The 12,534-nt window shown below is 34.5% G+C and overlaps 1 protein-coding gene across 1 annotated transcript in view; it reads right to left on the bottom strand.

Moving 5' to 3' along the window:
* Window positions 1-12,534, bottom strand: part of LOC148955547 (uncharacterized) — a 52,855-nt gene that overhangs the window by 14,587 nt on the left and 25,734 nt on the right. The gene's annotated exons all lie outside the window — the stretch shown is intronic.

Below are 12,534 nucleotides of genomic sequence, written 5' to 3' on the forward strand. Positions count from 1 at the left end.
ACCCAAAAAAGATTCTCAGTTTTTTTAAAAAGATATTGCCAAAATAAAAAACTCGCGTTTTTGTTTAAATCAAAGGAATATTTGTTCAAAGAGCGTGACAAATCCCTTATAAATTGTTTACTTTTTCTATCGGCCTTTAAATAATGTATTTCTATTACGAATGATCATTTTTTCCGATACATTATTTACATCTGACAAACAGAATTTCTGAAACTGTATTTTTTTTTTACTTCTTCTGATAAGTTGGCAATTTTATACATACGAGGTGTCCTCGCGAAAGCAACGAAAAGCTTGCCCAGTGGTAGCTGCTTTCGTTGAAAGGTCTGAATATACTTTTTAATACTTTTTTTGGATTTTATGGCGTTCAATTATTTTACAAACCAGTTTATTCATAGCATAGCATAAATACAGGAAAATGGGCGCCCCCCCTCAAAAAAAGAAACAAATACGATTTGAACTAAAGCCAATCTGCATGGTTGGCGTAACGTTCTAAGGACACATTCATAAGAATAATATTAATAAGTAATAACGATAGTTATACCAGATCTGAGGCACTTTCTCTTCTATTAATTGCTGTTTTATTTATTACACTCCCCCGTTCAAACGACTAGTATGATTGATATCAAATGGATTGACAGCAGAAAATGAAAATACACTTTAGTTATTTAAACAAAGATCTTCACATTCTTACAGGGTTGCAGACATCTTCACAAACTTATATATTTTAGTTAACTCTCTGTTCACCTTAAGGTCACTTATTCTTACCAATATTCTTTTCTTTTTCAGTACAAATTTTGCTTCTAGGATTTATTTTATACTCCTACATTATGTTGATATTAAAGTTTTTCTAGTTTTTGTGCACTTTTTTCGGCATATTAGAATCTTTCTCAGCTGAGACCATAAGCCAATTCTTCCTAAATAGAGGAAGATGAATAATAATGAATAACATCAACAAAAATTTCGATCTGTGTCGGTAAACGCAAATATTAAACCGACTGAAAACAATCATTCGATATATTCAGTATTGACAAAAGAGAGTCGATCTGCTACTTTTTAAAACCAATTCCAGCAATCACCAACAAATATTTCCGTAAGAAGTATGTTAGTGTTCTGTGCCCCGAGATACATCCTGTTAATTGGATTAGTGAGCAAAGGGATAAAATTATTAAAGGAAGATGAAAAATACTGTGCCCAGAGATAAATTCCATTAACTGCTGGATTAGTTAATAATGGAATCGGATAAGTAAAGAAACGTGAAAATACCGACGCATGACATTTGACTCTTTCTCACAACTATTTTTTAAAACAATAGAAGACTTTAGCGTAAAGAGAGAGGCGTTGAGGAGGGCCTCTTTCATACACGGAATAATTTCTGTTCGTTTTAAGTTTTAATGTCGCTCCTTACTTTCAGTTAAAAAAAAACTTGTCTTTTTATCTAATTTCTGAACGTTTTTAAATTAATGCAGGTTTTTATTTCGGCTCACCGTACATGAATAATTAAAACGAAATTTGCATATTCATTTTACTTTTTTTTGGCTAAATGGCTCTCTCGAAAGTTGTTTAATTTTATTCACGAACGTTTTTATTGGTAATAAATATAAGTAACTTACGAATTAACTTACGTAACGAACTTCTATGTTCGTATATTTTTATTACGTATATTGGGGGGGTTCGCCACCCTAGTTAATACCTCACTCTTTACACTAAATTTCGAATTTTTTCCCAATTCTTTAACAATGACCCTTAATCACAAAGGCCGTTAATTAGAATAAATAGCTCTTACGAAAGTACTAAAAAACTTTAGCGTAAAGAGCGAGGTACTGACTAGGGGGCAAACCCAATCATATTCGTAATAGTTTCTGTTCGTTTTAAGTTTTAATGTTGAAAATTTTCCAGTTGAAAAGTTTTTCAGTTGAAAACTTTTCAGTTGAAGCTGGAAATACGGCGCCCCCTTCATAGAAATATCCCTTCCCCCATGAAAACTTCCTGCGTGGAAAGATCCTCGCACGTAATCCCCGACCCCGATCCAACCCCCCCCCCACAACCAGAAAAGATTTACCCTGAAACGTCTGTATATTTCCCAATAACCAATACTATATGTAAACATTGGGCAAAGTTCATAAATTTCAGCCCTCCCCCGGGGTCAGTGGGGGATTAAGTCATCCTCAAAGACATAGTTATTGTGTTTTCCGACCATGCTGAACAAAATGGCTATCTCAAAATTTTGATCGGGTGACTTTGGGAAAACAATGAGCGTGGGAGGGGGCCTAGTTGCCCTCCATTTTTTTGGTCACTTAAAAAAGGCACTAGAACTGTTAATTTTCGTTCGAATGAGCCCTCCCACGATCTTCTAGGACCACTGGCTCAATATGATCACTCCTGGGAAAAAACAAACAAACAAATAAACACGCATCCGTGATCTTTCTTCTGGTAAAAAATACAAAATTCCACATTTTCGCAGATGGAAGCTTAAAACCTCTACAGTAAGGTTCTCTGATACGCTGAATCTGATGGTGTGATTTTCATTAAGGTTATATGACTTTTATGGGGTGTTTCCCTTTTTTTCGAAAATAAGGCAAATTTTCTCAGGCGCGTAACTTTTGATTGGTAAGACTAAACTTGATGAAATTTATATATTTGAAATCCGTATAAAAATCTGATTCTTTTTATATATCTTTTGGTATCAAAATTCCCTTTTTAGAGTTTTGGTTAGTATTGAGCCGGGTCACTCCTTACTTACAATTCGTTACCACGAACTGTTTGATAAGTAAAACCGTCGCAATTTGCATTCCCTGGAAAACACACAATTGGGTGATAAGACTAAAGCTGTAATTTCTGATTTCAGGAAGGTAGCTGGAAATTGTATATATGAGTAATTGTATATTATATATTTTAGTTAGTCTATTTTAGCATATACATTTTTTAGCTATATTTTTTTAGTTTTAGTTTCTAGCTTTTTTGTGTTTTTTCTCTACGCTGAAGACGCCATGTTGTATACGCGCGAAATATTCGTTTCATTTTTTTGTTCTCTTCGTTTTCATTTACTGGCCATAGACTCTTTATATTCATATGAAGTTTGTCATTTCATATTCATTTCTTTGTTTTTTAAACTGTAATGTGTATCGACAGGACAATATACTTAAATCATATTTCCAAATCTATTCATTATCAGAGCCAGAATTGTGACATTACTTAAACTTTTTCTTAAAGAACGGTCTAAAATTGCTCAAAAATACGAGTTTTCTTTTCTTTATTTTCGCGTAACGTCAAGGTTTTTTTGAATCTAAAAATAGTGTAAAGCCAATTTCAAGATGAAGCTGAATCTCAACTATCGAAAGGTGGACCAAATGTAGGCTTGCGCTGAAACATGTAAAACCACAAGAGTGAAGAAAAATAACGCATATTTTCAATCTAAAATACCAATAAATAAATAAAACAAGTTTTTTTTAAACTGAAAGTTAGGAGCGACATTAAAACCTCAAACGAACAGAAATTATCCCGTATATGAAAGGGGCTGTCCCCTCCTCAACGCCTTGGTCTTTACGCTAAAGTTTTTTATTGTTTTAAAAATACAGTTGTGAGAAAGAGTCAAACTTTAGCGTAAAGAGCAAGGCGTAGAGGAGGAGAAAGCACTTTTCATACACGGAATAATTTCTGTTTGTTTTAAGTTGTAATGTTATTAAATAAATGTTTTAAGTAATTAAATAAAAAAAAAAGTTAAAAAACTTGTTTTTTATTTAATTTCTGAACATTTTTGAATTAATGCAGGTTTTGATTTTGGCTCACCGTACATGAACAATTAAAACGAACTTTGCATATTAATTTTACTTTTTTTTGGTTAAATTGCTTTCTCGAAATTTGTTTAATTTTATTTAAGAACGTTTCTATTAGTAATAAATACACGTAACTTACAAGTTAACTTACGTAACGAACTTCTATATTCGTATATTTTTATAACGTATATTAGGGGGGTACGCCCCCTAGTCAATAGCTCGCTCTGTATGCTGAAGTTTAAATTTTGTTCCAATTCTTTAAGGATGACCCCTTAATCACAAAGTCCGTTAATTAGAATAAATAGCTCTTATAAAATTAGGGGGCAAACCCAATCATATACGTAATAATTTCTGTTCGTTTTAAGTTTTGAGTTTGCTCCTTACTTTTAGTTGAAAAATTCAATTTCTGATCGTTTTTTTAAATAATGCTAGGAAATCCGGTGCCCCCTTCATAGCAACGTCCATTCCTCCATGAAAACTTTCTCCATGGAAATATCCTCCCACGTAACCCCCGACCCCCCCCCTCGCAGAAAAAAACCCTGAAAACGTCTGTATACTTCCCAATAACCAATACTATATGTAAACAGTGCGCAAAGTTCATAACTTGCAGCCCTTCCCCCGGGGACTGTGGGGAGATTAAATCATCCTCAAAGACATAAATATTATATTTTTGACCATACTGAACAAAATGACTATATCAAAATTTTAATCGGGTGACTTTGGGAAAAAATGAGCGTGGGAGGGGGCCTCCATTTTTTGGTCACTTAAAAAGGGCACTAGAACTTTTAATTTCCGTTCAAATGAGCTCTCCTGCGATATTGTAGGACCACTGGTTCGATACGATCACCCCTGAAAAAAAAAAAAAAAAAAAAAAAAAAAAAAAAAAAAAACACGCATCCGTGATCTTTCTTCTGGCAAAAATAGCCGATAGGAGCTTTAAACCTCTGCTGTAGGGTTCTCTGATATGCTGAATCTGATGGTGTAATGTTCCTTAAGGTTCTATGACATTTAGGGGGTGTTTCCCCCTTTTTTCGAAAATAAGGCACATTTTCTCAGGCACGTTACTTTTATTGGGTAAGACTAAACTTGATGAAACTTATATATTTGAAATCAGCATAAAAGTCTGATTCTTTTGATGTATCTATTGGTATCAAAATTCTGATTTTTAGAGTTTGAAAATACAGAGAACTCGAAAATACCTTCTAGGCTCCAATTTTTTTTTTTTCGTTACCACTGTTTGATACTTTGAACTTTAAAACGTTTCTTTCCTTTTTAACTAAGTTAGTCGAAGGCATAATTTCGGTAAAAAAAAAAAAAGAGCTCTAATGTAGAATGTAGTAGTACTAGAGGAATGAAACTTTCGTATATGGATGTATAGCCCAAATTATGGCTTGGGAAGGGAATTTCAAGTTTCGATTTCCGCCTCTACCCTACTTATAAGGAGCACCTGTGAAGGCAAATATTAACTTTGTTTTAACTTTGGACAAAAGCTGAGAGTCTGCTTTGTTGTACACTGTAAACCTAGGTGAAGTGATTTTGTGGATCTGAGCAGCATTTGAAGCCTTTCTTCCGAAACTATAGCTTATTTTGTAAGAAAAATTCAAGTCTTACAAATAAGATTGGAAGTATAAGCTGGAAGACATCTTCTCGGGCCCTAGTTTCAGCTGAAAAATATTTTCTGAAAATTTTATCTTGCACTCTAAATTCTAAAGGAGTCAGCGTTCAGGAACAGGGAACCTGAATATACCTTCTAGGCTCCATTTTTTTTTTTTTTTTTTTTTTTTTTGACGTAGCACAACAGCTATCAGACATCATACCTAAAGGCAAGAGGGATTCCATCACAAGAGGTTGGCCTGAAACACTACTCAACATTACGAAAATGGAAAAATCATTATAGGAGATTTTATCACTTAGTTGAGTCGTGTTCATAATTTGTTCACAGGAGAAAGAGAACTGGCCTATAGAAAAAAAAAATGAAAGATGAATAGCGCTTTCTATATATACTAAGAAACAGTTGTTGCATAATTATGTTTATCTAACGACTCATCAACAATTAGGAACATTATTGCTACTGCTCGTTCTGTTGGTCGAAAAATATAAGTAAAATATATGATGTCTTTAAAATGGATATGTGCAATTGGTATGGGCATAAACTCTGCTAAGGCTCTTTATAACTAATGTGACTCAGAAACACTCTCCATGGAAAAAAAAATTGAAAATAGCTCCTGAATAGAAGTGGTACCAAATAAAACTGAAGTATAAAAAAAAAAACTGCTGATGGAACTTTCATTTCATATTCAGATAGATCATTAGTTTCATTAATTTTATGTTACTTAAAGAAAATCATTACTAAAATAAAGCAGTTTATAATTAACAGATAGGAATTGAAAATTGAATCTTGGCTTAGAAACAAAATACTAGAAATTCTTTCTGAAATATCCCGATTTCATACTATTTAATATTAATACCATTTTTAATGTCAAAATAATTTGACAAAACAAAAAATCGCAAAGAAGAGAGAAACGAGGACAATAACAGCCAGTGAAAAACTAGAAGAAAAAATTATGTAAATATTTCGTTGAGACCTCCGCTCAACCGTCCCCAGTGCAGAATAATAAAAAAATACAGATTATCCTTTGGACTTTTATCTTTTTTTTTATTATTATTCTGCACTTCGGACGGTTGAGCGGAGGTCTCAACCGAAATATTTGCATAATTTTTTCTTCTGTTTTTCACTGGCTGTTATTGTCCTCGATACTCTTTTTTTTGCGATTTTTTGTTTTGTCATAATTATAGCCTGTGATTACTCAGAAATTATTTACAAAATAATTTTCCAATCATATTTCCTATTCGAAAAAATTGTTGGCCACCAGGTAAAATCAACCAATGAAAGTCCAAAAGTGAGAAAAATACAACTGGACTTGAGACACAACCTAGTCCAATTAATAGAAGAGCATAGCATCGGAAAAACTGTACAGTTTTACTATAATATACAATTTTTAATACAGAAAAACTGTATTATATTTATACATATAATGACCTTTTTTCAAACTATTAAGACAAATAGGCTACAGCAATATGATTTCACGGCAAAAAAAGAAGTGTTTTATTATAATATTCATGGTCTTTCTTCATGGCATAAGAACAGATTTTGAGCGTAAGCTTAAGCATAACTGTTAGGATACACAACTCTTAGTAATAATAAAAAAAAACTAGTAATGAGATAATAGGATAAGAAAAGCTTTTATTTGGAAAGGGACTTTAAAAAGCAGTAAATGCCAAATTTGCACTTCTTGTCAATATATAACGATGACAGATACAGTAAAGATCAAATTATCCTTAATAAGAAGTTTCATCATAAAACAATTTCAATTCAAAACAAAAAAGTAGCAGATGTAGTATTAACTTCATTGTTAGCTCCATCGTTACACAAAATCAATTTAATTTAAGAGTTAAAAACGAATGCAAGACCGTAGTTTAAAAACAACACTATGGAAAGTACTTTCGAATGTGTCACGATTTGACAACATTTATTGCTAATGGTGTTTTTATCACAGGAGAAGCAAACTTTTATTTGGTCAATTTAATCCTTAGTTTGTTATTCTCAAGAAGAGAACATTTCTCACTTCAAATAACAACTAATGTCTTAAAACTTTCAGCAAAAACCAAGGGGTTACGTACTCAAACCATTTTGGGAGGGGTATGGGAATTGACGCAAGACCGGACAACATAGACAGGTCCAGAGTACGACATAAAGTCTGTAGCATATAGCCAGGATTGCCACAGACACGAAGTTTCTGTGCTGATTTCAAATATATAAGTTTCATCAAGTTCGGTTTTGCCCATCAAAAGTTACTAGCCTGAGAAAATTTTATCCTATTTTCGAAAAAAGGGGAAACACCCCCAAAAATTCATGGAATCTTAATGGAAATTACACCATCAGATTCAGTGTATCAGAGTACTGTAGAGGTTTCAAGCTCTTATCTGCAAAAATATGGTATTTTGTATTTTTCGCCAGAAGAAAGATCACGGATGCGTGTTTATTTCTTTTATTTGTTTTTTTTTTTTCCCCATGGGTGATCGTATCGACCCAGTGGTCCTAGAATACCGCGAGAGGGCCTATTCAAACGAAAATTAAAGTTCTAGTGCCCTTTCTAAGTGACCAAAAAATTGTTGGGCAACTAAGCCCCCTCCCAAGCTCATTTTTTCCCAAAGTCACTCGTACGAAATATTGAGATTGCCATTTTGTTCAGCATAGTCAAAAAATTTAATAACTGTGTCTTTGAGGATGACTTAATCCCCCACAGTCCCCAGGGGAAGAGCTGCAAGTTACGAACTTTGCCCATTGTTTACATATAGTATTGGTTATTGGGAAGTATACAGACGTTTTCAGGGGGATTTTTTTTCTGGTGGGGGGGATCGGGGAGAGGGGGTTACGTGGGAGGATCGCTCCATGGAGGAGGTTTTCCCAGCATCATTTTAAAAACGCTCGGAAATTAAGAAGCAATATTAAAACTTAAGTGAACAGAATTTATTACGTATATGAGGAGGTTCGCCCCCAAGTCAATACCTCACTCTTTACGCTAAAGTTTTTTTTTTTAATTTTAAAAAAGCTATTTTTTCTAATTAAACGGCCTTTGTCATTCAGGGGCCATTCTTAAAGAATGGAATAAAATTCGAACTCTTAGCATAAAGAGCGAGGTATTGACTAGGGGACGAACCCCCTCATACACGTAATAATTTCTGTTCGTTTTAAGTTTTAATGTTGCTCCTTACTTCCAGTTGAAAAAACTTGTCTTTTTTATTTAATTTCACTAAGAAGTTGTTATTGACACTTACGATGCTGATAAAAAATCTGTTTCGTTGCGATTTCAAATACCATTAAAAAGTTTTTAACTCTAGTTGTTTAATCGGTTTTCGAAATACGTCCTAACAGCAGTACATGGACTAAATGTTAAATTTGAAAGTCCCAACGTAAATATCATTAGTCAATATGCAGTGTATCATTCGCTTTCTAAGAAATAGGTGTCAATTTCTCATATGACAATGAACTAAGGTCTGAAAATAAATATTTATTGTCCATGGCATTCTATACCAAGCAGTCTTCATGCAGCAAGCACGTACAGCTGAATTAACCCAAAATACCCTTTGTTAGATGAGAAATCAAAAAAAAATAACTCAATTCATATAATAGACTACATCCAAAAAGGATCGAGGTTTTTTTTGTTGAAACCATAGGCTTTAGGCACGTGGACGTACCGAGATGTTTTTCCCAGTGACAGAATTTACATGCCGTATGTAACACGCAACCACGTCTGGAGGCACGACTGTTGAAATAAAACAGAAATCTTCCTTTTAAAAAGGGAATGTGTTAGACCATCATTGTGAGTTCTAACAGCAATTCTATAAAATCTAATGATTTTACACTTTATAAAGTATATGTTCATATGTAGAGTTTTCATGCATGACGGCTTCTCTAATGAGCCGGGGTAAAGGGGGGGGCTAAACCGAAAGGAGGAGGAGGGATGAGACGTTTTTAGGCGATAATGTCATGCTTAAAACCGACAAAGATTACGTTTAAGCAACGCACAACATGTTATGGGAACACGAAAACCTTACGGACGATGAACAAATTAATTCTCAATTAACAGCAAATGACATTAAGCCTTCAATATCTTTTTCTGAAATTTACTTTACTCCCAGTAACGCATCACAATTCCCAACGCACGATTCACAACACACCATTCAAGTGGTAACTTTTCTTTTACTTCGGTTAGTTGTATAAAGAAACACAATTTAGGTCAAAGCAGTGTCTGGCTAACTGCATTATTATATTCATTTTTCCAGCTTTACAAAAAAGGAAAAAAAATGGCATCATTTATTCCAATGATAATGTTGCCATATACCAAAGACATTTTCCAAAGAAATTGCCTACGGATTGTTCTGGATACCCGGCTGATTGACCATATTTCAAACAGTAGGCTGTACGAAAAGTGCTGTTCAATCACGCTTTCTAGGGCTATAATGAAACAAAGGTTGAGATGGCTAGGGCACGTTCTGCGGATGAAGGGTGACATATTGCCAAATATTGTCCTTTTCGGCCAACCGTTTAGGGCTAAACGCCACGGTTAGGGTGGAAGGATGTCATAAAGAAAAATTTAAAAGAAATGGGAACTTCCTGGGAGGGTGTAAAGAGGAAGGCTTTGGATAGATTGGGATGGAGGAAGAACGTTCGTAGCTGAGTTGGCCTCAGGCGGCTTCGCAGGCGCTGCGGTAAGTTGGGAGTAGTGCTAGTAGTAGTTAACTCGAAATAATTTTGCAGTTATATTTTACCTCTGTAAGTCTACGTGACACGAAAATTACCTCTATAGTACGAAATTCAATAAATAAGCCTAATTTAGTTTTCACTTTAGCTTCATAAATCGAAGTTTACCTATGTATCTCGAAGTTTTTTCAGCGGACCTTTTTGAGTCAAAACCCCGGTGTGTGTGCTGTAATGAGTCGGTCAATCCCATCAGCTAAAGTGACCGTCGGTGTTGTCACAACATTGAGCATTGTACTTTATTGTAGAGTGTCTGTTGTTTCCATCGATAGTGCTATGGTGCGTACAGTATTCGAGTCAAAGTCAGTGCGAAAAGACAAGTAAAAACATTAACGGTAGGTGGGAGGATGGAGATAATTAAGATGGTACATGAAGGGACTCAAGAGAAGAAAGACAAAGCTAATAGGTGCAACATCCCACGCAATCACTTTCAACTATAAAAAAAGACAGAAATCGAAAAGCGAGCCATTGACGGTGACATCAATAGGAAGAGATCATCTGAGTTTGCTAATGTAGAAGAGTGCATGATAAAAATGCTTCAAACGATGTATAGGAAAAACACTTATATTGGGGGCTCAATTATTAGAGAAACGGCTGAACACTTGGCCAAATCTCCATTTTAAGGCCAACAACAGTTGGCTCGTGGAATTTAAAAAGAGGCACAATTTTAATTTGAAATAAGTTTGTGGCGAGAGTGTGTCGGTGAACAGTTATGTTTGTGGTGAGTGGAAGGGCTCGTTAAAGGATATTTGAAGGACTATCCCTCAAAAAAACGTTTTTAACGATGATGAAATAGCTTTCTATTTCTAAGCTGTATTCCTCCCTGATAAAACCTGGTGGCAAACCCAGTAAAAAAAGGGTTACAATTTTACTAGCAACTAATATGACATAATAAACCATGTCAAAGCCCTTCGTTATTGGTAAAACAAAAATCCTAGATGCCCAAAAGGAGTAAAATCTCTACCTGTTGAACACACTTCAAATAAAAGGGCTGGGATAAATAATGAGGGATTATCCTCATGGTTGGCTGAATTGGAAAAAAAAACTATGGGCAAAAAGAAACGCAAAAGTTTGCTCTTTGTGGACAATTGCACTGCACACATTCCCAGTCATCCTCTAAAATGGGCTAATGTGAAATTTTTGCCGACCAACACAACATCTATATTAAAGCCACTAGATGAAGGAATAATAAAAATCTTCAAGGTACTCTGCAAATCAATTTCAACTACAAGGAAATCAAGCTGCAACAGAAAATGGAACAAGTAGAAGAATAACTAGAAGTGGAACCTGAAGGGGAGCTACCAAACGTTAACATAGAGGCTGGGTGGAATGAGGTGACAATCCAGCTGTCATCAGACAAGATACGAAAATTTGAAGAATTTACAACTGTCAATGCAGTAACGGGCACATTAACTGATGAAGCAATTGTAGAATCCCTAATCATCGATGGGACTGCTCCTTCTGACGACGGAAACAAAGAAGAGGAGCCAGTAGATATTGCACCTAGAGAAGCCAAAGCTGCAGTTCAAACTTTACGTATCTTTTAGATTGCTTGTGGTAATTTGATTTTTTCCAGCTTCTAACAAACGCATGTATTGGAACCCAATCTTTTAACAACTATCCCCACCTTCTGTAAATGACAACCTTTTAAATTTAAACTTTTTAATATAAACAAAATAAAGGACATACCTTCAACATTTTTCTTCGGAAAAGTACTGCATTAATTTCTTAATTTTTTTTGTCATGTCATTCAACATACTCAATAAATATTACACTTTCAGGGGAAACATTAATAAACGGAAAGCGTCCTTCTAAAAAGTGTTTAGAAACTAGCACTCCCTATAATGCGCTCTTTGCAGCTAATGATAGACATAAGACCTTATACTGTGGCCTATCCCCTTTTACTTGTCTCTATACCAGCATAGATGAGGAGGAGTCATAGATACCCTAATATAAGAAGCTTTCAAGGACACTTCCCCTCCCTCTACCTTGCATAAACTGCTAAGAATGTGCATTAGAACGTTCAAAAAAATCAATACTTTGAGCTTACCGTGCTTGAGCTCAGACTTATTTTAGTTGAAGCAGTGGATTGTACTTTCAGATTACTTCCTATCCAAAGGCTTTTTTGAAGCCAACATGATTTCATGGTAATCAAGAAACGGATTGTCATATCGAACATCGATGCTCCCAGTACAATAAAATAACGTTTCTTATCTGGGTGTTGCATTTGAATTGTTCATCATTATTTTGATTATGATTTATTTATATTACTTATTTTAAATTTAACTAATTGAATTTATTCTACTTAGATTTACTAAATTTAAATAGAATGTCTTCATACTTTTGACAATTATTTACTTATTATTACTATTTTCTCGTTCAAACCAAATTTTTTTTTAGACTATTTACGATGGTACAACTGGCAACAACTTACAAGTG

The sequence above is a fragment of the Artemia sp. Qi Xiang Cuo genome, chromosome 2 (assembly GCF_049724085.1).
Source record: "Artemia sp. Qi Xiang Cuo chromosome 2, ASM4972408v1, whole genome shotgun sequence".
NCBI classification, from domain to species: Eukaryota; Metazoa; Arthropoda; class Branchiopoda; order Anostraca; family Artemiidae; genus Artemia; species Artemia sp. Qi Xiang Cuo.